At 38.5% G+C, this 25,032-nt stretch overlaps 1 protein-coding gene across 21 annotated transcripts in view; it reads right to left on the bottom strand.

The window, feature by feature from the left end:
* RGS6 (regulator of G protein signaling 6) overlaps window positions 1-25,032 on the bottom strand; it is a 570,894-nt gene that overhangs the window by 257,929 nt on the left and 287,933 nt on the right. The window lies entirely within an intron of this gene.

The raw sequence follows: 25,032 nt of genomic DNA, 5'->3' as shown, positions 1-25,032 counted from the left end.
ATCATTAAAGACCTCCCTCCTTTATACAAAATTGTCTTCAGAAATGATCTTAAAAAAAGCAAACAATAATAAAGGCCAGAAAAGAAATTAAAATATAAGAATTGTCTTCTATTAAATTTTGTGCATATATAATTAGGCCAGTAATTAATTGCTATAATACAAAAAAGAGGGAAAAAGTAATGGATTAATAATTTTTAATTATAATAAAGTATTTTTAAAGGCATATAAAAGAAGCACCTCTAAAGGGGTAAACTTTATAAGGTTCAGAGAAAGACTTATGCAGTCAGGCAAGCCTTGTTTTTTTATCCTTAAAATTCTTACGCTATCATTGTTTATTTTGAATCTACTTTTAAACACAGGACTATGTAGTATCACAGGGCTTAGAGATACAGACTGTGCTGAAAGCAACCTCAAATAATTCCAGCTCTTATTAATTATATTAGTCAGGGTTCTCCACAGAAAGAGTCAATTGGAGACATGATAGATGATGGATGGATGCATGCATGGATGGATGATAGATAGATAGATAGATAGATAGATAGATAGATAGATAGATAAAGAGGAATTACAGAGGGTAAGAAGTCCCATGATCTGCCCTCTCTAAGCTGGGGGCCCAGCAAACCAGAGGTGTAATTCAGTCCAAGTCTGAAGGCCTGATAAATAGGAAAGCCAGATATAAATGCCAGTCTGAGGGCAGGAGATAAGATGAGATGTCCCAGCGAGGACAGCAAGGCAGAAAAAAAGAGTGAATTCCTTCTTCCTCTGTTTTTCTACTCAGGCCATCAACAGATCAGATGATGCCTACCCACATTTTGGAAAGGCAAACTCCTTTATTGAGTCTATTTGTTCAAATGCTAATCTCACCTGGAACATAGAGACATACCCAGAAATAATATTTTATTTTTTTTAAAAGAAATAATGTTTAAACTGGGCACCCTGTGTCCAGTCAAGTTGACTCATAAAATTAACCATCACATTTTTTATTGTGTGTAACTGAGTCCATGTGTGTAGAAGTCAAAATGTATATCTGAGAGTTCTCCAAATTAACTTCCGAGTAGCATAAAATAGAACTGTATGTACTTAGTAAGTCATTAAGATGCTACTTTATTATTTTTTTATTTTTCTTTTAACTTTTTATTTAAATTCCAGTTAGTTAACACAGTGATACTTTATTATTATTACTAAGACTAAACAATCATTGTACCAATTGTTTAGAACTTAAACCAACAAAAGAATTTTCTGGGGAGGAATATTGTTTCGCTGACAATTTACAATTGCTAGAACCTAGTAATAATAAAAAGCAGATCAACTCTTAGTTTATTTTATTATTGTGTTAGCATTTTTTTCCACAGATGACACATCCCCTATTACCTGCACCTGGGGTGGATGGCACTCATGGCCTCACCTTGGTTCACTCTAGACATGGCGGGGGGTATATCTGTGTGGGATTCAGGGTGGGGGGAACCTTGCTTTAGGCCCCACACAAGCTCTCCCTCCATCTGATAGAGGACTTCATCTACCTACATTCTGACCTCAGTCTGTACTTTCATACTGCTTAAGTTCTTTCCAGCTTACCTTTTTAACTCAGGCAAAAGATCTGGTGGGCAAAGGATCCTATGATGGGAATCAAAACTATTCCTTCAAGCAATAAGGACTACCCTGACACCAGCAAGACCCTGTATAACTGACCCCAAGACAATGATTGACCTGACCTTTACTGCTCATCTGCACATACCCATCACCTGTTGCCCCACATTTTCCTTACATAAACTTGGAAGTATTTTCAGCACTTTGGAGACCATCTTTGGGACACTAGTCCACTGACTTCCTGGTGTTGGTCTCACTGAAATAAATCCCTTTCTTGTTTCACCACCACTCATCTCTCTGCCTTTGGATCTTGTCAAAGGTGAGTGGCCAAGCCTGGTATATTTGGGACCTCAGAGCTGGGTGCTCTGGCACCCACGGGCCCAGGTGAGACATCATTTTTTCCCTTCAGTTACTATGCAACTCTAACTGGCTTCTTGGTGTAAGGAAAGGAACCAGTGGCTGGTGGAGGGAGTTTGTTCTTGGAGCAACTTCCCAGTGGAGGTCCAAGGAATGACACAATGAGATCATGTACAACCATCCCCTTCTTGAGAGAAAGGGAAAGGTAGAAGCACAGGCTAAGGAATAAATAGGATCACAAAACAGTGGGAACTATTATTCCCCTGGTGGCAGTTTTCTTGGTGAAGTAGTAAGTGTGGGTTGTTTGCTTAGAGAGAGGTAGGTAGAATTGACACTTGAGGAAAGTAATGAAAGTTTGAAACAGAAAATTTCCAAAATTAAAAAAAAATTAGACAAATAAGAAATAAAAGCATGGAGGGGGGACTGAGGATTCTCCTGGAGGTCTTATTGATGACCTTCCCTTCTCGGTGTTCTAGCTCTGCTGTGTTCCTTGGGTTATGGCTATTAAGTCATCAATAACTCCTAGGGAATATACTGGGTCTTCAGAGTCTCAGGTTGGTTCCATATGTTTAGCTGCTCCTAGGGTAGACTGCAGGAATTTTTCCAACTTGCTAAATATATCTGCTATTTCTATCTTCTATATATAATTAGAGTCACTGATTCAGGCCAACAAAAATATTGAGGAATAAAATTCAAAGTAAAGCTCTAACAAACCTTTGGAGAGCAACATTTCTGGTCCCTGAGCTCCCAGGCTGTTATTTCTCTAACAGAGTGAATTGCATTCCCTTTATAGCTTCCTCATAGCTCTAGAAACTTAAAAGTCGCTTTGTCCCAGACTGAAGAGCTGAATCAGTCACACCAGATGCCAGGGTTATGAAGATAGAGAAAAAAATGTACATTTCCTAGAGGAAATGTTTAAATGCCCCCTCCCTAAACAAAATAAAAGGAAGCAAGGTGGTTCACGGCAAACAACATATTTAACTTTCATATTAAATCTAAATGAAGCGGGAAGGGGCCTATCTGGTTAAAATGGAAACGTTTTCCAACTCGTGATTTATGCCTGTAGGATGTGCCAAAGGATCTGGGAAGAATTGGAAGGCAATGAATATATATGACAAGTATGCAATGGAGAGCCCAAAATGAATCGCATTGTCGTGTATAATGAGCCTTTGTTTTGAGGTATATAATCCATTTTGTTACTTGTCATGCCTTTCAATTATGTCTCTCACACTGCATTATCCACAAAGCTGCTAGGGGATATTTAAATCAGGGGTGGCTGCAAAAGTCAAGATTCAAGGAACTGAGATTTGTTTGAATAATATCTGCAGAACAAACTGTTTCCTAGGGGAATAACAACACAAGGAGAAATTAATCTAATTTTCCGTCTCTGATATTTGTGACTATCCCAAAGAGTATAGCTCAGAAGTCTTAAACATATCCCATGACTATAATCTAAAATAAATGAACTCCAGGTAATACTATATTGAAAGGTATGTTAAAAATTCTTTGAAAGACACAACTACTGTCTCTCCCCTCCCCCAACACACTAGGGTCAATTTCTGCCTAATTTTCTTCTAGAACTAATTGTTAGTTCCAAGCAAATATCTTCATATCTATGATAAAAATTATACTTGGAACTTCTTTCTTCTCTTCTTTTATTCTCCTATATCACCCCTCACTGGCATGAGATCCAGTTATAAATGACAGAAAACACCATTACTACTAACCCTCAGCATAATTCATGATAGAAAATATATTTATCATTCAGCACACTTACTTATGATATTTTTTAAAATGGAGCATAGGGACTCAGAACCCCATTGTTGGTATAAAGATTATTTTGACATGAAAACTTTTGAGCTACAGAAGATACAGAAAGAAATCTTATCTGAACTTCCTTTATCTGACTAAAGCAGAGTCTCCCAAACACACAACTGTCATTGAGCTCCCTCAAAGTTTGCTGTAAAATTCAGTATCTCAGGGATACTGACTGTTCACTGCCATTAACATCAAAACACCAATAGAATCTCCCATATTTTCCCACTGAAGACCTAACACCCACCACTCCCACCTCCCTGTCCTTTGTTAAATTGATATATAAAACTTTACCTCTGGCTAAAGTAACTAATTACTGAGCAGTTCTCACATGCTTATGGAAAAAAAAAAACTTTGTATTTTCTCCTGTCAATTGTTGTTACTGTTAATTTGCAGGATGCCAACCATTGGATCCAATTTGAAAAAAGAAAAGATATTTTTTTCCCCAACAAAAGCAAAATGAAGCCTTGAAAAGAAAAGGTCATTACTTGATATTCCAGCATATATCCTTCATCAAGTTTCTAAATTCAAAAATTACTAAATTAGCAAGTGGATATTATTAGCTTATTAGATACAGTAAGTGGTATGGCTACAGTGGGCCAGGCACTCTGAAATGCTTCTAGTGGATTTGAAATTAGTATAGTTCCTTGGAAAGCAATTTTTAAATATTTATCATTAGGGGCACCTGGGTGGCTCGGTCAGTTAAGCATCTGCCTTCAGCTCAGGTCATGATCCTGGAGTCCCTGGATAGAGCCCCGTGTAGGGCTTCCTGCTCAGTGAGGAGTCTGCTTCTCCCCCTCCTCCTGCCCCTCTCTCTCACTCACTCACTCTCTGTCAAATAAATAAAATCTTTAAAATAAATAAAAAATATGTATCATTAATGTTCATGTCTTCAGGAAAAATTTCTTTTCTAGGCTTCTAAGGAGATAACTGGAGATGCTCTCAAATATCTATTTAAAGGGCTGCTCAATATATGTTTATTTTCATAATCCCAAAAATTATAAACAATTTAAATGCCTGGTAACAAAGAACAGTTAAATAAAAGGGGGGTAAGATAAAGTCATAAAACTGTGATCTAAATTATGTTTGATATATGTGCTTCAAAAGGTGTCTAGAGGGGGACAACTGGGTGGCTCAGTGGTTGAGCACCTGACTTTTTTCTTGATACAAGAGTAAAAACCAAAAACCAAAACCAAGCTGTAGGTAAAAGAGCCAATATGTACCATGACTACCTAGGCTCCCAGTTAGCAAACATCATCAAGAAAGTTGGATCAAGGGATAGGGAAGGATTTAAAGCTTTCAAAAATTAAACAATATAGCACACAGTATTATTAAGTAAAGGGAGAAGGATGGTTCTTGTCAACATACACACCAGCTTGTTTCTATCTGCATTTGTCCAACCCAATTTCAATTCCTACAGTACACAGAGTCCCATGCCAGACCTTTTCTTTTCCTTCCCTTATAAAGGCATGATTTTAATTGTTGGAATTAGCTACAAGTTACCACTGAATGGGTGAACACTGAAATACTAAACCACACAGTTAAATGTAAAAATTTCTGCTACAAAACCACAAAAATAACATTCATAACATAACTTTCAAGCCATCACACAATCAAATTTAGGAAGTTCTGGAAATAAAATCCCCAAATTCTTAGTATATTGATAAGGAAACAAATATTTATTTTTAATTTTAACATACAATTAAAAAAAATCCCCTGAGGAACCGCCTTCCACTATAAACTGATATTGACATAATTAATAACAATAGCAGAGCCAGGAACTAATAATGAGGCTGTAAACTTAATTAACAGCAATAGTTACCAAACGGGTGGCATTCTAATAGCCTGAAGAGTCACTTGAAAGCAATACACTGCTGCTCGGTTTCTGTGCTGTTTGCCCTAAGCATAACAGCTCTCTATCCAAATAAAAGTCACTTCCGATAGCCAAGAGCCATAATGAGAGCTGCATTTAAACATTAGACTTGCATCTAAAAATCCCCCAGGAATGAATTTCAGTAAATCCTTAACTCACACTGGTTTGCCATCAATGAGGGTGGGAGGGGATGAGGGAGATAGCATTAGGGCTGGAACTCTAAAATCACATTAAATCTAGAGGCAGAAACTGACACTAATATAAAGGATTTCCTCTGTTTAAAAAGAAAAAACAGGCCCAAAATGGAGTCACACCTACGCTAAGGCCATGTCATCAAACCAAGACTTACTACCTAACCTGGTTGCAGTTTCAGCTTCTCCCAGGGATGTAATCTTAACCAGTTAGTCTGGAATTACCTGGTCAGCATTAGTGAGGTTATTTGCCTAGTAGACCCCCTGCCTTCCCCTTGCCTGAAGCAATCCACTTTTTGCTAATAACTTCCTTGTCCTGCTACCTTCTGCCTATAAATCTCTTCCATTTTATACAGTTCCTTTCTATCTGCTAGACAGGATGCTGCCCAATCCATGAATCACTGAATAAAGCCAATAAGAGTCTTAAAATTTACACAATTGAATTTTATTTTTCAACACCTCAAACAGAAAAAAAAATGAAGATCCTACAGAAAAGCCAGTATTACAGGGACAAAATTTACACAATTGAATTTTATTTTTCAACACGTCAAATGGGAAAAAAATTGAAGATCCTACAGAAAAGCCAGGATTACAGGGGGACTCCAGTGGGGTTGGAGGAAAGAGAGGTTGGGGGTTGAAGGGTATGCATGAACTCTCGTAACTCCCCAGCATGATCTGTATTTTGCACTGAAATACTTTAATATTGAGCTTTGTGTACATGGATTCAGGTTTAAGCCACCCCTGAGAGTTATTAGTTAACATGTGGAGTATCCTCAGTAGAAATATATAGATAGTATTTGAAAGATCCCATTTGGAGTTCATGCTCCTTGAGGTAGCTTTCACAAAAGTGTCAAATATCCCTCTCTGAATCTCACCAGAAAGTCCATTGATTGGCATAAAGGGATATTAGAAATAATTTCCCAGTGGTGAAGGAGGGATATGAGTGATGTGTGAATTGGGTAGAAACCTCACGCTTTGCAGGAAGGAGGTATAAAATTTGGTGACATATACAACATATACAACCAGAACTTCATCTGGTTCTCTGTCCTGAGTAGGAAGCTACTGGACCTTGCAATTAGACCACTACCTGGGAGCGGTGCTCACTGGATGCCTAAAAGGACAGACGGAAGAATCCTTGAGGTTATAGAACAGGTTGTACAAGAGCTTTTGAATCTTCTTGCTAATAAATGTTTGTATTTTGTTGAATCAGGCCTGAGGCTGGTTTTTGTTGTCACAGACCCACTTGTAGAGAGATGGTAGAGAGAGACTTTGGGTGTTCATGGCTGAATTCTCTCACTGGAGGTAACTGACAGCCCCCACAAGAGCTACCAGATTGGCTTAGGCCACTTCTCCACATCTCCCCTCCACAGCCTCCTCCAGCCCCCTCACACCTCACACTGTGAAGGCCTAGCAGTGGGTAAACAAGATGATGGAGAAGAGAAAAAAGTTCATACATCCAGTGAGCAGGAGCTTAAGTGGCAACAACCATGAGTTTTCTGTTTTGCCAAAGTATAAACCAGAAACTATGAAAGGTCATAACCATGGTATAGCAAATGCTTCACAGAAGGAAGGGTAGGATGTGAAGTGGGAACACCTTTTGTTTGGTACTCTGATAGTAGTCAAAAGAGCACTGGATTAGGAGTCAGGAAATCTTGGTTTGAGGTTACTATGACACTTAGCAAGGACCTTAACTTCTCAGCTTCCTTTTCGGTGAATCTCCTTTGTCTCTTTAGCAGCTTTTACAAGAATAGATGAGGAAGAAAGTGTCAGCTACACTGTAAAGCCCAATGTGTCATGTAAGTTTTGTGCCAGGTCAATAAGCTATCCACTACTTATATAAACCCTGTGCCAGGCTACACAGTCCAGGGGTTTCAAAAATAAACAAAAAGCATGTACCTACAAAACAACTTAGATAAGAATGTACATGGCAACTTTATTCATAATATCCCCCAAACTAGAAACAACCTAGGGGAACTTTAACCAGGAAATGGATAAATAAATTTTGGCAAATCCATGCAAAGGAATATTAGTCAGTATTCAACAAGGCACTGATTACTGATACATTAAAAAAAAAAAAGATGAATTTCAAAAATATGCTGAATGAAAATCTTATGAAAAATAGTATAGACTATATCTATTTACCCCCAAATAGTATATATACTTTCAAATTCTAGAACTGTATAAAGTTTAGAAGAGGCTAACCTAATCTAGAAGAGAGAAATCAAAACAGTGGTTACCTCTGTGCAATTGGCATTACATAGGTATAAACACTTGTTAGGTCATTAAATAGAAAATTTAGACTTTGTATATGTCACCAAATTTTATAAATTTATAAAATGAAATTTATAAAGTTTCAAAAATTTTATCTTGAAAAATCCATAAGTATTATTTTATTTAGGATTTAGCAGTGTTTATTATTTAGTGGTAAAGTGTACTGATTTCTGCAACTTACTTTTAAAAGCATGACAAATGTGCCTGGGTGGCTCAGTCAGTTAAGCATCCGACTTTTGGTTTCCACTCTGGTCATGATCTCAGGGTCATGAGATCAAGCCCTGTCTGCTTGAGATTCTTTCCCCTCTCTCCCCTGCCCTCTCTGCTCCTCCCCCTGCTCACATTTTCTTTCTCTCTTTCTCTCTCTCTGAAAAGAAATAAATAAAATCTTTTTAAGAAGCATCAGGGGCACGTGGATGGCTCAATCAGTTAAGCATCTGCCTTCGGCTCAGGTCATGATCTCAGGGTTCTGGGATCAATCCCTGCATTGGGCTCCCTGCTCAGTGGGGAGTCTGCTTCTCCCTCTCCCTCTGCTACTCCTCCTGCTTGTGCTCTCTCTCTCTCTGTCAAATAAATGAATAAAACCTCAAAAAAATTTTTAAAAAGCATCAAAAATAAGATGGTGGAGAGAGGGATAAATAGTGACAAAGTAAATATAGCAAAATGTTAATCGTAAGATGCAGGTGGCAGGTACATGGGTACTCCTGTATAATTCCTTCAGATTTTCTATTTGTTTGAAAATTATATACTAATAATATAATTATATATTTCTTATATACTAATAAAATGTTGTAAAGGCCCCTAACCACTCTCCCTTTCATTTTGCCATGTAATTTTAAGATATTAAGAAAATGAAAGTGGTGATAAACACAGTTGCTATGAGAACACATTTTTCAATGCATCATGTAAATTGCATTGTCTATAAATCTTGTTTGCTTTCTTTAATTATTGAAGAAGGTACAAAACTCACAGTAAGTAGCTCCACTGGATTTGGAACAAGATATTTTTTTAATGGCCTTTCAGAAGACTCAGAGAAAATAATTCTACTAACACAATAAATATAGAACAATTTCTAGAATTTATGTTATCTCTGTACCAGAGGTGCATCTGATATGCAATACTGGACACATAAGTTAAAATATGTTGGCTATTCAAATTTTATTGTTCAGAATAAAATATGCAGAATAATATATATGTCTATCAACTATCTATTAACAACTAGCAAATTAGCAGACTATAGTGAAGTCATCTGATCACATTTTGGGTTTGGGGGTGCAAAAAAGCAACTCTCAGCCAATTTATTTTCTTTGATATTTATGTCTGACATGCAGGGAGCTGCTACCAGGTAAACAGTGTCTCCTTTGCATGTGACATATAGATAAAAATATGTGAAATAAAATTGATAAAGGAAAAATTATAAATGACTCATCTAGATCCAGATACCATTTATAAAAATATTAAAAGCAGCACAAATTGCTTCCTTCTTTAGCATCAAGGTTATTTCAATCATGCTGGTAATTCAATCATTTTAATCAAGACTTTCTGTTGAAGGCTCAGAAAGGCCTTCAACATTCTTGCATCACTATGTCACCAGCTCCAGTCTCCACTAGGCCAGCCTGGTTCTTTAAGAGGAGGGAGGGACACCAGTCACCCTAGAACATGCCCTGAATTTTCACTTGATTTTTGTTTGGACTCAGATACTGTTAGATTTCTCTCCCTTTGTTTGTCTCACCAAACTGAGTCTGGGGTGTGTTACAGCATCTTAAGAGCCATACAGACCTAAGACTGAGTGTCTGATCATTCATCCATCATATACACACACACACACACACACACACACACACACACACACACACACTATATATACATATATATATCGCACCTACACTGTGCTAAGTACTGTTCCAGGTACTGGGAGTATGGTCGTGAATAAAATAAATGCCCTGCTCTTCCAAAGTTGACATCCTAATGAGAGAAGTCAACAATAAACAAACAAACACCTAAGTGAATACTATGTTGGATGGCAATGAGTGCTTGGGAAAAACAACAACAACAACACACAGAAAAAAACAGCAGTGTGACCTTATTTACTCAACAGTAAAATGGAGAGAGTAATATTCTTTCTTGGTGGGAGACGGGGTTGACAATACAGTGCCTCCCTACTTTTCCCACTTTTTTCTTACCCTTCTCCTCAAATTTGGAAATGGAATAAGATTTCCCAAAGAACTTACAGCCGTAAAACAGAAATAACGGATAGAAACAGTGATTGGCAAAAAAGACTACACAGAGGAAACTTACTCTCAAAGTAAGACTACAACTTGACCAAAGACCAAAGACCTAGCATTAAAATATCTAAAGGAAGAATATTATCAGCCCAATTGGGTGACTGTCAGTGCCGGAGTCAGGAAGTGTCTGGCTTTAGGCTTGCCAGGATTCTAAGTTCAGTTACCACATTGTCTGGTCTCCTCAGCTCTCTTGTCCCTTCCAGGTCTCTCAGGACTTCCTCCCCATTTGGTTCTCTCCTCCTCTACTGACCTTCCTCAGATACGATGATCCCTGTTGTGCCTACTGAGACTCTTGGTTCACGGTCAATAATGTCCCTGGCCTTCCTACCCCTTTTACAGGATAATTCCTCCACCTCTGGGCCCAGCTCTGACCCACCTCATCCCTGTGGACACTAGTTCCATGTTAGACATCTCAGGTGGAAGCTGCCCATTCTCTTGCATCCCAGGTGATAAAGGGGTAGAAGCTTAGTTCTTAGTTCTTGCCTTAATTCTTACTATACTATTTCCTGACCAACAGTCTTCTAGTCTATAAATAGAAACCTCAATAGAAAAAGGACAAGAATGTTCCAGGGAAAGATAGCAGTGAATGCAAAGGACCTGAGGCAGGAGCCTGACATCAATCTAAATCCTTTTTACACCCTTTTACAGCTGTCCCCTACCATTTTCTTAGTTATATCCCCCCTCATGAAGGACTTTAGAGCTGAGATCACTGTCCATATTTCTATCCCTAGCCCTATCTATCCTGCCACATCATGAACAAGTTCCATGTCAATGTAGAAGATTCCCTCAGAAATGCTGTTCTAAGGTCCTGGACCACGTTGATCTTTTTCTACCCTTGTCCTCCTTTTGTGCATTCCTCACACAGCCACCAAAATGACCCTAATGAGAGAGAACTCAGATGGTGTCACTACTCTGCTCAAAACTCTCCATTGGATTGCTGAGAATAAACTCCAGAGAATTTATGATGACTGACCACACTCAACCTTATCTGGTCTCTTGCCGCCAAGCTGAGTTCATCTCCCACCTCTCTCCTCCTGACAGGGAAGAAGAGGCTACTTCTTCAGGCCCTTTGCACGTACTACTTTCTTTCCCTGGAACACTCTCCCTTCATTCTTTCAGGTTCCTATATAAATGTCTCTTTACCACAAAGGTTTTCCTTGTGACCCTGTCATCCTGCCCATGCCCTCTTGGCCCCCTTATCCCTATTGCCTAACTCTATTTTTCTTCCCAGCACTTTTACCATGGGACCAGTTGCTGCTTGGTTCATTGAAGTTATTTGCTCATTGGCTGATGCCTCCTGCCACCAACAGAACATAAGCCATGTGAGGGCAGAGACTTCTGTCCACGGCTATATCAACAGCACTTCAAACAGTGCCTGGCTCATAAATGGTACTCATTCAATAATTGTTGGAGGAGTGAATAAATAAACTCCAATATATCACACCTACCTCACATTCTTACTTCCACTGAACCTACTTTTTGACTTTATGGGAACTATCCATTCCTTGGCAGTTACATGAAACCACAACAATGATTACATGTGGTGCTTAGTTCAGTGTCCAATATAAGTCTTCTTCATGCATTATTTAACCTATGTGGTTGATATCCTCATTACTTCCACTGTACAGCTGGGGAATGAGCTTCTTAGTCCAGCCTCTACCCAATGGACAACACTCACCCATTCTTTTTTCTTTTTTTTAGGTTTTTATTTATTTATTCATGCGAAACACACAGAGAGAGGCAGAGGCGTAGGCAGAGGGAGAAGCAGGCTCCCCACAGGGAGCTGGCACTCACCCATTCTTTAGCAGTGACTTCCTATCATCTCCTCTCAACTTCTATTGTCCCCACCCTGAAAATCACCCCAAATCTTTTATCAGTTTGACAGCTCATTTCTCTGCTCCCACCTGCTCTACTGAACTGAAGAGGGAAGGAAAATGCAGATTGGTCCCTAGAGTTCATGGTCTCTATGTGACATGTAGCTTTACATGTCAGCTTGGCGAGGCTACTGTACCCAGATATGTAGTCGAATACTAACCTAGGTGTGGCTGTAAAGGTATTTTGCAGATGTGGTTAACATCTGGAATCAGCTGACTTTAAGTAAAGGAGGTTTTTCTCAGGAATGTTGGTGAGCCTCATCCAATCAGTGGGAAAGCTTTAAAAGCAAAACTGAGGTTTCCCTGAGGAAGAAGAAATTCTGCCTCAAGATAGCATCTGTTCCTGTCTGAGAGTTTTCCTTCTACAGACCTGCCCTACAGATTTCAGACGTGACAATTTCCACAGCTGCCTAAGCCAAGTCCTTGAAATAAATCCGTATGTGTGTACACACACACACACACACACACACACACACACACACACATCCACCTCCATCCTATTGATTCTGTTTCTCTGGAGAATCCTGACTTATAGAATTTCCGATCTTAGTCGGGCCTCCAATATCTCTTAGCAGTTCTTATTATCATCCCCAGTCATCTATGCCCTTATTCCTCAAACCCTCAACTAGTTCTTCAAGCTTCATACTCTGCCCCAGTCTCTTGTAGCAGGCCACTTTATTTTTTACTTCATGAAGACAATTAAGGCTATTAGGTCTGAACTTCAAGTTCCACCCTCACATGTATAGAAGTCACCCTACTTGCAGTCACCCTTATCTTTTTCTATCAACACTGACCATAATTCCCAGAAGGGACATCCACAGGTACTGTGTGACTTTGCTTCTCTCCTCACCACAGGAGGAAATGCCAATCCTAGAGAAACTAAACTAGACATCAACTAGTTGTTTTTCCCAGCACTGCATTTTCCCTCCTTTGGAAGAATCCTTTCTTTCCATTGGGATCTGTCAAGGTTGCTAATTTGATACCTCAATAATCCCAGGACCATCAGATGAAAAGTAGCTTGGTTGAGTCCTTCAAAATATACTACATGACTCTGAATATGTGGTCTATGAGATTGGCATAAAATGTAGGTTGAGCCAAAGAGATTTTCTCAGTAGGGTTTTATATTGAATGGTACAGGGACAAGTCTTATGCCTCAGGCATCACTCTGAGCTATAAGGATGTGAGTTAGATCTACTATACAAGGAAGAGCATAAGGTCAACAGATGGGCAAGAAAGGGAGAAAGGAAAGAAAGCCTTGATCATATTGTTTGAGTCAGAAATCTCTGAGGGGAACTCTATCCCTGGACTTCCCAGTTCAGTGAGCCAATACACTTATGATTCTCCAAGTTAATTTAATCTGTGCATCTGTCACTTGCATACCAAAGTCCTGAATACTATAGGAACAGATTTTCCAGAAATTTGGAATAAAAACCCTAAAAGACTCTATCAGTCATCTGGGGAGAGCTGGGCCAGAATCAATGACATGTCACATGTTTAACAATATGGTAAAGAGTCTTGCTGAGTCTATAGTCCCTACAAGCAGACACCAGAGGGTGGCTCTGTGGGACCACCAGCCTACAGTGAACAACTCCAGCCCTGAGGGGATCAGATGGACACCAAGCATCTACTGACCACCAGGGACATGATTTTCCACACCAAAGTCAAGACCTGTTCCACCAGGGGAGAAAGGGAACAGGAGCTGGGACTTACAGCCAGTGGATAGGATGAGGATGGAGGCAAGGGATCAGAGAATTGATTAAATAAAAATTAGCATTTGGGGTGCCTGGGTGGCTCAGTTAGTTAAGTCCTAACTCTTGGTTTCGGCTCAGGTCATGATTTCAGGACTCTGAGATCAAGCCCTGAATTGGGCTCTGCCCTCAGTGTGGAGTCTGCTTGAGATTCTCTCTCTCCCTCTTCCTTTACCCACCCCTACTCATGTGTGCATGTGTACATGTACTCTCTAAGTAAAAAAAAAAAATTTAAAAACTAAAAAATAAAAATCAGCATTAAAGTATATGGATATTTTAACTCAAAATTGTTCATAGATCATACAATTTTTATTTTTAAAGACTTTTTTTTTTTTTTTTTTTTTGAGAGAGAGAGTGTGAGCAGGAATTTCCAAATGGACTCCCACTGAGCATGGAGCCTGACACAGGGCTCAATCTCACAAACCATGAGATCAGGACCTGAGCTGAAACCAAGAGTCTGATGCCTAAGCAAGTGAGCCACCCAGGTGCCCCCAGATCATACAATTTTTAGAACAGCTTACTTTACTATAGTTTTGCAAGATGTTGCCACTGGGGGAAATTGGGTTAAGGGCATGTGGCTCTCTCTGTATTATTTCTTACCAATGTATCTACAATGGTCTCACACAGAAGGGGACATACAAACAAGGAATAATTGTAGTAGAACAAAAGCAGGAAAACACTTTATATTTCTATCTTCATTTAATGGCACCGACAACTATCAAGTTAGCCTAGCTAGAATCTTCAATCTGTCTTGTCCTTTTACTCTCCCTATCCTCTTTACTGTCAATGTCCTGATCCTGACAATTCCACTGATCCTGTCAATTCCACTTCCAACATCTCTCTGAACTCAGTCCTCTCATTACTATGGCTACAACAACTGTTTTCTTCAAGATCAGCTTCTACCACTCACACTGTTGTGACAACATATTTGTTTATCTCCCCCCACCCCCTCACCTCTCCCTATTTCCTCTAAATACCAGAATTATCTTTCCCAAATACAATCTTATCAGGTCAGGCCTCTGAAAAAAATCCCCCAGCAGTTCCCCACTACCAAGATGACAACCACATATATTAACAATGGCAGCCTATCTTTGTATATTTATATTCATTCTTATTGGTATTTGATGTGTTCTTTCCTCCTGGGAAAGATTATCCAGCAAGATTCAGTCCAAATGCTTCTTCCACTATTAAGCTTTCCTGGCACCCTCATGCAAAATTAGGTGCCCTCTCTAATCTCTGGGCACTTCTGCTTTTATGATTGTTGGTGCATGAATTGCTTTTCCCCCATCCCCAGTGAAGTACATGGAACACAGTAGGTGCTCATGAATAGTTTGTTGAATGGCTGGTGTTGGGAAGAGGCTCCAAAACCTTTAAGATCACCATCAACCAAAATACCAGGGATTTGCTGAATACCTTCACTTGCTCTTTGTTTTTCATTATAATATTACACACTGGGATATTTTTCTAATCTGCAAGTATCTAATTTTATTATGAAAATTAAATAAGAAAGAAAATTCACGATATGTAAAATTTTCCTTTATGTCAATTTGATTGAATACAAGCATTTTAACATTAAGGCACATACAACATCTTCATATTCAAGTCCCTTTATAAACACTACTACAAGAATCAATTCCTTTAAAAGAAATTCTGTTTATCTAATGGGGAGCCATAGATGGACAGTGTTTATATATTTGGTTGGTCTGATTTATTGGGTGTCCTGTCCAGCAGTACTTCTCAAACTTTACAGTGTATAAAAATTAACTGGGGACTCTTGCTAATAGGACAATTTTGATTCAGGAGGTATGGGGTGAACCCATGGTTCTACTCATCTAACAAGGTCCCAGGTGATGCTGATATCACTGGCCCATGGACCATATTGTGTGTAGTGAGGCTCTACAAGGTGAACATGATAAAAGTGGCAGCTCTAGAGCCCCAAACATGGTATCAAGCCATAGTGAGTAGGAAATTTTCTCTTTTCGCCCAGAGACCCACACAGATATATCCAGTAATATGCCATCATTTAGCTAGTTAGAAGACAGAAGAAATCATATTCTTAGTCTGGTACACTTAGATATGATCTAAATTCTAAAACTTACCATCTGATATAAAATGCTAAACAAGAATATACCAATTAAAATGGCCCTTTCTTTAAAAATACTGGTTTTGAAGGCCAACTTATAACTTGCTTCAGGAACTGCTAAATGCCTAATTAACAATGATTTAAGTGGCATTTTCAGCTGTTTCCCTTTGAAATTTCAGAGACTGAGGCTGATTACTTTCTTGAGGTGGGTGGGCATCAGTTATAGATTTGGATTTTTATTTATTCTTAGTTTTCCAGAATGAAGTGAAAATTACATCTAAACACCCTTGACTCTGAGAAATTTGCTTTTAAGCAAGAAAACTGAACTCTACAAAGCACCCATTTTTTTTTTCAGAGACTCCAAGATTAGTCCTAACAGCGGCAAGAATTCCACATGTTAACAGCTGTTAAGCACAGAAAGATATTAGAAAAATCAAACTTACGGAATGACCCTAAGCATCCATTTATGGGCACTTAGTTCAATAAAGTATACACATACCAGCCACCAGTAAATATGACAAAGTAGATGTATTTACTGATATAGATATTTAATATACATTAAATGAAGAAATCATATTTGATTACATTTAGTATGATCATAATTCTGGGAAAAAGTGTACAATGTTTGCTAGAGTAAAACACTCTAAATTATGAATACTAGGTATTTTGATAATGGTATTATAGAATATGTTTCTTTTTTCCAAAGTCAACAGTTTAAAAAAAAATCTAATTTATAATGGGCCTACTTCCACACATCCCTAGACTAAACAAGAATGCAAAGTTCAAATGCTAGAAAACAGCATCTTTATTTATTGTTGAAAAATATAAATATAGAGCCTAAATCTGACCAGGGGCTTAACGTGGAGAGTAGTAAATGCTCAATATCACTTGGCATCCGGGAAATACAAATCAAAACCACAATGAGATACCACCTCACACCAGTCATAATGGCTAAAATTAACAACACAGGAAGCAACAGATGTTGGCGAGGATGCAGAGAAAGGGGAACCCTCTTACACTGCTGGTGGGAATGCAAGCTGGTACAGCCACTCTGGAAAACAGTATGGAGGTTCCTCAAAAAGTTAAAGTTAAAAACACAGCTACCCTATGACCTAACAATTGCAATATTATTTACCCAAAGGATACAAACATAGTGATTCAAGGGGCACCTTCACCCTAATGTTTATAGTAGCAATGTCCACAATAGCTAAAATATGGAAAGAGCCCAGATGTGCACCAACAGATGAATAAAGAAGATGTGATATATATATGATATATATCATATATATAATGGAATATTAGCCATCAAAAAATTATCTTACCATTTGCAACAATGGGAATGGAACTAGAGGACATTATGCTAAGTGAAATAAGTCAATCAGAGAAAGACACTTATTATGGAATGTCACTCATATGTGGAATTTAAGAAACAAAATAGAGGATCATAGGGGAAGGGAGAGAAAAAGAAAATAAGATGAAATCAGAGAGAGAGACAAACCATAAGAGACTCCTAACTATAGGAAACAGAGAGTTGCTGGAGGGGAGGTGGGTGGGGAAAGGAGGTAGCCGGGTGATGGGCATTAAGGAGAGCATTTGATGTAATGAGCAATCAGTATTATATGCAACTGATGAATCGCTAAACTCTACCTCTGAAACTAATAATACACTACATGTTAATTGAATTTAAATACAAATTTTAAAATATTTTATTTATTTATTTTGCAGGACAGAGGGAGAGGGAGAGAAGGAATTTTCGAGCAGACTCCCCACTGAGTGGGGAGCCAGATGTGGGGCTTGATCCCAGGACCCTGAGGTCATGACCTGAAATCAAGAGTTGGTTGCTTTACCGACTGAGCCACCCAGGCAGACCAGCTTTGAACCTGTGCTTAATTATGATTCCCATCAGGCCCTAATGAGCAAATAGGGGAACATCTGAGACTTGCCACCCAAGCTAGGTAAACCTCCAATGTTACAGGGAAGCAAATATTTTTGTGGCAATTCTGACAGATTTGAAGGTCCAGGTCAAGGCTTTGAGGGATGCTGAATTTTGCAGGCTTGCTACCATCCATTTGTTCCACAAATACTATGCCCTTTTCTCTATACTTTAATTGTGTGCTAGGTGTGGCTACTGGAGTTTATAGAGCAGCTAGTGGGTGATTTAAAGGTCAGAGATTCTCAATGTGGGCTTCATAATCTAGGGGAGGTTTATGAATTGCACCAGAAATTAAATATAAAACTTTATATATTTATGTACACTTACGATTTGTGGAAATCAGAACCCATAGGGGTTTCGGGACCCCTGAAATATAAAGTACCTTAAAAAGTATCTTGAATTACTGATGTGCAACTTTTCAGAAGCAGGGAAAAAGGTTTCAGCACATCCATGTTTCTTATATATATCATAAGAAACACAAAAATTATTTTATGTAGCCAAGTCAAACACACATAACTAAATAAGACCACATATAAGGGCAAAAGAAAAATCAAAATGTCTAAAGGATAAAAAAACTTCATTCTCATGCTACTTGTCGCAAATTAGACCCCTGCCCTCTCAGTAACTTACCTCAGTTGTTTAGGGCAAAAAATCTCAATAATAAGTACAAGTTGAATGGCTCCCCAAAATTTTGTTACGAAGTGCTTTGATGTCTTTGCCACACCTAATTTGCTTTTCTATCTCCTCTTGCAGATGTCTTCTGTGGTGTTTCTCAAATTTTAGCTTGCCCAGAATAACCCAAATGGCTTATTAACCACACGGGTCCCTGGACCCTCTCTCTAAAGGTCTGTAGTGTGGCCTAAGAGGTGACATTTTTTTTTTTTCATACAAGCTTCTTAAATGATTCTGATGAAGGTGGTCTTCCCACCCAATGTGGAATAGAACTGGCTTAATGTAACCCTTCTTTCCATTGCAAAAAGTCCCTCCTGGATGGGCTGAAGCAATTACCCTTTCCCTTAGGTGTAAACCACCTTCCTTCCTGACTCTGGAAGGTCTGGTCTTCTAAACTGTCCTTTTCTATTACTAGACTGGGTGGTGTCACCTGTCCCAGCCATTACAAACTTCCCAGGCTGTATCTACATGAATGGCATTTAAATGAGCTACACCACCCTGAACCACAACCAATATGTGTTCTCATCAGAGACATCACTTAACACACTCATTAGGACAGGGACTAACGACTATAATGAATGAACACTTTAACTCACTCTAAAAGAGGTGACAATCAGAGGTATGATCAAGACCCAACTAATGAATCTACTAATTGAGCTTCACTGCTACATTTCAGTTTGGTTTTTAATCATTATAAAAATCTCCTTAAGAGAGTGACTTATTTGCAAGATGTTAAAACCAGAAGGTTAGGTTTCTATGTTGTTCGGTTAGTGCCTTTCCTAGTAAAAAGTATGAAGAATAGCTCAGAATTTTTCTTTTTTATGGTTGATAGCCTGATCATTTGTTTCCCAAGCTCACAGTGAAAGACTAATGAGAAAATTTCATCAACAAATTTGAACTCTTGAAGGGAAAGTCTGTATAGAATTCTAAGGAGTTTTAATTAGCATGCAGTTAAATCTCATTAATTTGGATTCCACAAACACAAAATTTGTTATAATTTGCTCAAAAAACCCACAATAAAGTTGGGCTTTATGATATGAAGAGAGGCCTTTTTAAGTAAATTAATGAGATAAACAAAACTGCTCAGGAAACATTTAATCATCATGATTACTGTTTTGGAGCTGAAAGGAAACTTCAAGATCATTCAGCTGAGGTGATTGATTCTCAGTTGCACCCACAGTAAACAATATCAGCACTTAGGGTTCCTCTATTCCAGTCCAGAACCCTCATCATCCTAGTGATTATCATTGATAATATTTCTATTAGATACATCTCTTATTGGGCAGCCCAGGTGGCTCAGCGGTTTCGCGCTGCCTTTGGCCCAGGTCGTGATCCTGGAGACCCAGGATCGAGTCCTACATCCAACTCCCTGCATGGAGCCTGCTTCTCCCTCTGCCTATGTCTCTGCCTCTCTCTCACTCTCTTTGTCTCATGAATAAATAAAATTTAAAAAAAATATTTATCTCTTATTATACTCATAAATATTAGCCAGTTACCTATAGCCCAGATTTTTACTAAGTACTTGGTAGCCTGAGGGTTACAGAATCCATCAGACTTTTTTTTAAAGATTTTATTTACTTGAGAGAGAGTGTGACAGCAAGCTAGAGAGAGAGAGTGATAAGGAGAGAGGGAAAAGCAGACTCTCCACTGAGCAGGGATTCCCAATGTGGAGCTGGATCCTAGGACCCTGGGACTTGAGCCAAAAGCAGATGCTTAACTGACTGAGCCACGCAGGTGTCCCTCAATCTCACTTTTCTTTTTGCAGATTCACCCTCTCTCTCTACAATATAGGTAATGATCCTAGCTACATCGGTCACATAACCCTTAAACTTAACTGCAGCTCATCAAAGTGACTCCATCTTATAGTAGTGAAGTTTCTTCAATCATGCTCACTCTATGAAGATATGAATTGAATCTGTCCCACCTTGCACTGTTTCTTAGGTTCTTCTGGAGATGTGGCAAATGTTACTGCTGAAATGTTTCATAAGGAAAATGTAACACTCATAGCACTCATGTCAGTTTCAAGGGTTCAAGTAGATGCTAAGAAGTGTAGCAGAGGGCATTCCCCAGAAGGCAAGTGGGATGGATGCCAGGATGGCTCATAAGGTGCCATTTATCTGGAGTATTCCCTGCTCTGGGATGTGGTCTTCAGCCTCCCAGACTCAAAACCTCGTTTATTACAGGCAGACCAGATCTATATCTTGAAGATGGGGATAAAGAACTCACGTTAATTAAGTTCAGATCTGCTGAGTCACGAAATCTTGTATGTAAGTATATTAACTAAACTGGCAATCAGACCACAAGGCTCATATCAGAAGTGCTTATCACTCTATTATAAATTCTTTGGGAGTCCAATAAAACTAGCAGATTGCTCAGCGACCATCAAAGCAGAGTAAGAGTAATTAGTAATAAATTTCAATGGCATGCCCACAATAGAGATGGAGTGGGCAAGTTACCTGCCTACTTCACATCCATACCTCCCTTTCTTCTTCTTGTCAGCACTTCTACACTGTGGAGCTGCAAATATGTTTAATGAGACTGACCCAGCTCCAAGGGAGGGTTCTTACTGGCTTTAACCAATTAGCACACAGCACTCCTCTTGCTAACATAATTGGACATGAGCTTTATGGTATCAAAACTGGCCTAATCAGTGAACCTCAGGAATTTTTACTTTTTCATAGGGGAAATAGAAGCTTTCCATCTGCCACATCACCTGTTCATGATGGTATATGGCTGGACATAAAAGTAAATTCAACTAAAACAATGATTTAAATAAATTAGGTTTCTTCCTTTCTTTGTCCCTCTATTAAGTAATAAAAAGAAAAGTAGTAGTAGGTAATCCCTGTCATTTATTCAGAGTCTTAAAAAGGTCAGATCTAAGGTCCAATCAGTTGTCCCCATCTTTCCCTCATGAGCACAAGATGACTTCTACAGTTTCAGAAATGACCATTCTCAGGCAGTAGAATGGAAGAAAGTACAAGAAGGAAGAACAGCACTTTGGAAAGCAGTAAAACTTTTTTTTTTAAGATTTTATTTATTTATTCATGAGAGACAGAGAGAGGCAGAGACATAGGCAGAGGGAGAAGCAGGCTCCATGCAGGGAGCCTGATGTGGCACTTGATCCCAGCACTCTGGGATCACACCCTGAGTCAAAGGCAGATGCTCAATCGCTGAGCCACCCAGGCGTTCCAGCAACAAAGCTTTTAAAGAAATAATCAGTAGACTTACACTTGTGTCTCATTGGCTATGTCACATGGCCATCTCTAGATGTTAGGAAGTTTGGAAAATATGGTATTTTAGCTGAGTCATTGCAAAAACAGATGTTCATGTTAGTTAGGAAGCAAATTAAAGTGTGTAATGGATAACATCATGCAGATCTTTGTGACTAAAAATTGAAAAATCTTGTAAATTCCTTTGACATATAAAAAACTATAATAGAAATAATAGAAAAAATAGGTTTTTTTTGCAAGAGATGATGTTATGATTAGCTTTGTGTGATATACTGGGATCTGGTTTCAGATAGAGGAATGGAGCAATGTGGGGGGTCAGAGGAGTGGGTAATGAAGAATCAGCATCCTCTTAGAAGGTCTTCAGAAATAAGTGAGCTATGAGTCATCTGAATTCTCTCAAGTGTCTCCATTTCAATTCTCAGGGTTCTATCTTCCCTTCTTAATGCCTTAGCATTCACTTAAGGGACCTAGCAAGTTTGTGAATTCAGCCTATATTGTAATTCAACAAGGCATAGGATCAGAACCTATGTTTTATGGTCAGCTTCATCAACTACATGTCTGTAAGAGATGATATTCTTTAAGGTCAAGCATAGAAAATTCCCTTGTCTTCTGAACCTACATTGAAGCAAGAATTGAAAATCTTGAGCCTGTTTTCTTTTTATTTCTTTAAATTCTCTAGCACAATTACACAAAGCCAGTGCAAACACATTTCTTTGAAATATTATATCGAAGCAGCCCCTTGAGCCCACCAGTCTTGACTTCAAAAGGCAGTTCACTTCAATTAACCACAGCCAATGTTTAAGAAAATATTTCATTGCATATGCCTTCAAACCCAACTAGGTTAAATAACTAATCCCAGATTCCTATTTCCCAGACAGTCTGTTATATGAAAACATTTCAGGCACCAATTACTACACTTAGTTGCAAAAACAGAATCGACTTTAACCAGGCTAAGAAGAAAGAAATTAATAAAAGATACTAGGTTGCTCACAGAATTGCCTGAGGGCCTGGAAATAGGCTCAGATGGGGGCAGATCCAGAAATAATTCAGATAGGAAAAAACACTCAACCACATCACACATTGACAATGATCTTCATTATGTGACACTAACACTACTTTTCTAGATCCTAGAAACTCAACCACCATAGAAGAACCACATCCATGTAGAAGTATGTCCACCCTAGCCATCATGCATAAGAAAGAATATATAGTCCTCATTAATGCTGTTGGTAAACACCTTACGAACATGGAGAAAGACAGCTTTAGGTTAAAGCTGATACTGAGGAAGGCTAAGCATAAAGAGAAAGAAACCAAGTCTTTGAAATATCATTGAGCTACTAGATCAAAGCAACCTGAAAATCCATTCTTTTTTTTTTTTTTTTTTTTAAGATTTATTTGTTTATTCATGAGAGACACACAGAGAGAGAGGCAGAGACACAGGCAGAGAGAGAGAAGCAGGCTCCTTGCAGGGAGCCCGATGTGGGACTGGATCCGAAGACCTTGGGATCACAACCTAAGCCAAAGGCAGACGTTCAACCACTGAGCCACTCAGGTGCCCCCTGAAAATCCATTCTACCTTGGATTTTCCAGGGAGATAAGTGAATGAATTTGTTATTAATATGTCATTTTAATTTATTTTATTTTTTTTTAATTTTTATTTATTTTTGATAGTCACACACAGAGAGAGAGAGAGAGGCAGAGACACAGGCAGAGGGAGAAGCAGGCCCCATGCACCGGGAGCCCGACGTGGGACTCGATCCCGGGACTCCAGGATCGCGCCCTGGGCCAAAGGCAGGCGCCAAACCGCTGCGCCACCCAGGGATCCCCTGTCATTTTAATTTAATTTAATTTTAACATAGGGTCCTAACTGATTTAAGAGATACACTTACCATGTGGACACAAAGATCATGTCTTTGAGCTAGGGTGTTCTTTTCCTTACACAGTGCTTGAATGGACACTTCTAATTTGTAACTTACCAGGTTTCTATTTTCTGTTCCATGGGATGGCTGATCTCAATGATGCAATGTTAACTCCAGATTTAAAAATAAATTATATCCTAAGAATATGGGATGAAAATTTGAAGTCTAGATAATCTTGGAAATATAAGAAGATAAAAAACCTTAAGTCACAAAAGGGAGAGATATACTTCGCTATTAAAGAATATGACAAAGATACTCAAACCAAAAATAAGACAATCAATAGAGTGAAAAAATATCTGTATAATATATGACAAAGGGTTGACATCCCTAAAGATCCAATGTTTCTATAAATTAAAATAAATAAATACATAAATACATAAGTAAATAAATAAGCTACTTAAAAAAGGCAAAGTACATGAACAGACAAGTGGTCAAAGACTGCAATCAAATGTACAATAAATGCAGAACAACACTCTCAACCTCACTAGTAGTTAGCAACAAGGAATTATTTTTCACAAAAATTTCACAAATATTCAAAAAGTGAGAACATTCAGTGAAGATGAATGATGATGAGCATGACAAATACATTTCTGGTGGGAATATAATTAATCTTTATTATTTGAGAATTTTGTACGTACAAATTCACCTACTCCCTGAAATTTTTTGTTTTATTTTTTTAAAGACTTTATTTATTTGACACAGAGAGAGACAGCACAGGAGAGGGAGTAGCAGAAACAGGCTCCCTGTTAAGCAGGGAGCCCCATGCAGGGTGCAATCTTACCACCCAGGCACCCTGCCCTGAAATTTATTTGTAACCTCAGAATCAATACTTGCAATGATTTTTCAGCCGTTTGTGGTCATTCATGGATATGTGCAGAAGGGTGAAAAATTTGAGTCATTCATTGTGCACATTTCCAGCTGGTGTCAAACAAGGTAATCTTCCATTTTCTTTGACTTTATAGTCCATAATTAAGTGGAATCCTAATCAATCGTAATTTGACTTGAGCTTTTAAGAAATTAGTATTACAATACTAATAATATTAACAATGAATATAGCTTTTGATCCAGAAATATCATTTCTGCACATCTATTCCCCCAAAATAAAAGCAATGTTTATAATGGCAACAAAACACATAACAATATTAGGAAGTTACCTGAATATTCATTGATGGGGAAATGCTTGAATATCTGAAT

The sequence above is a fragment of the Canis lupus genome, chromosome 9 (assembly GCF_048164855.1).
Source record: "Canis lupus baileyi chromosome 9, mCanLup2.hap1, whole genome shotgun sequence".
NCBI lineage: Eukaryota > Metazoa > Chordata > Mammalia > Carnivora > Canidae > Canis > Canis lupus.
Note: the sequence above shows the minus strand (reverse complement) of the source record. Positions and strands in the feature narration are given on the sequence as shown.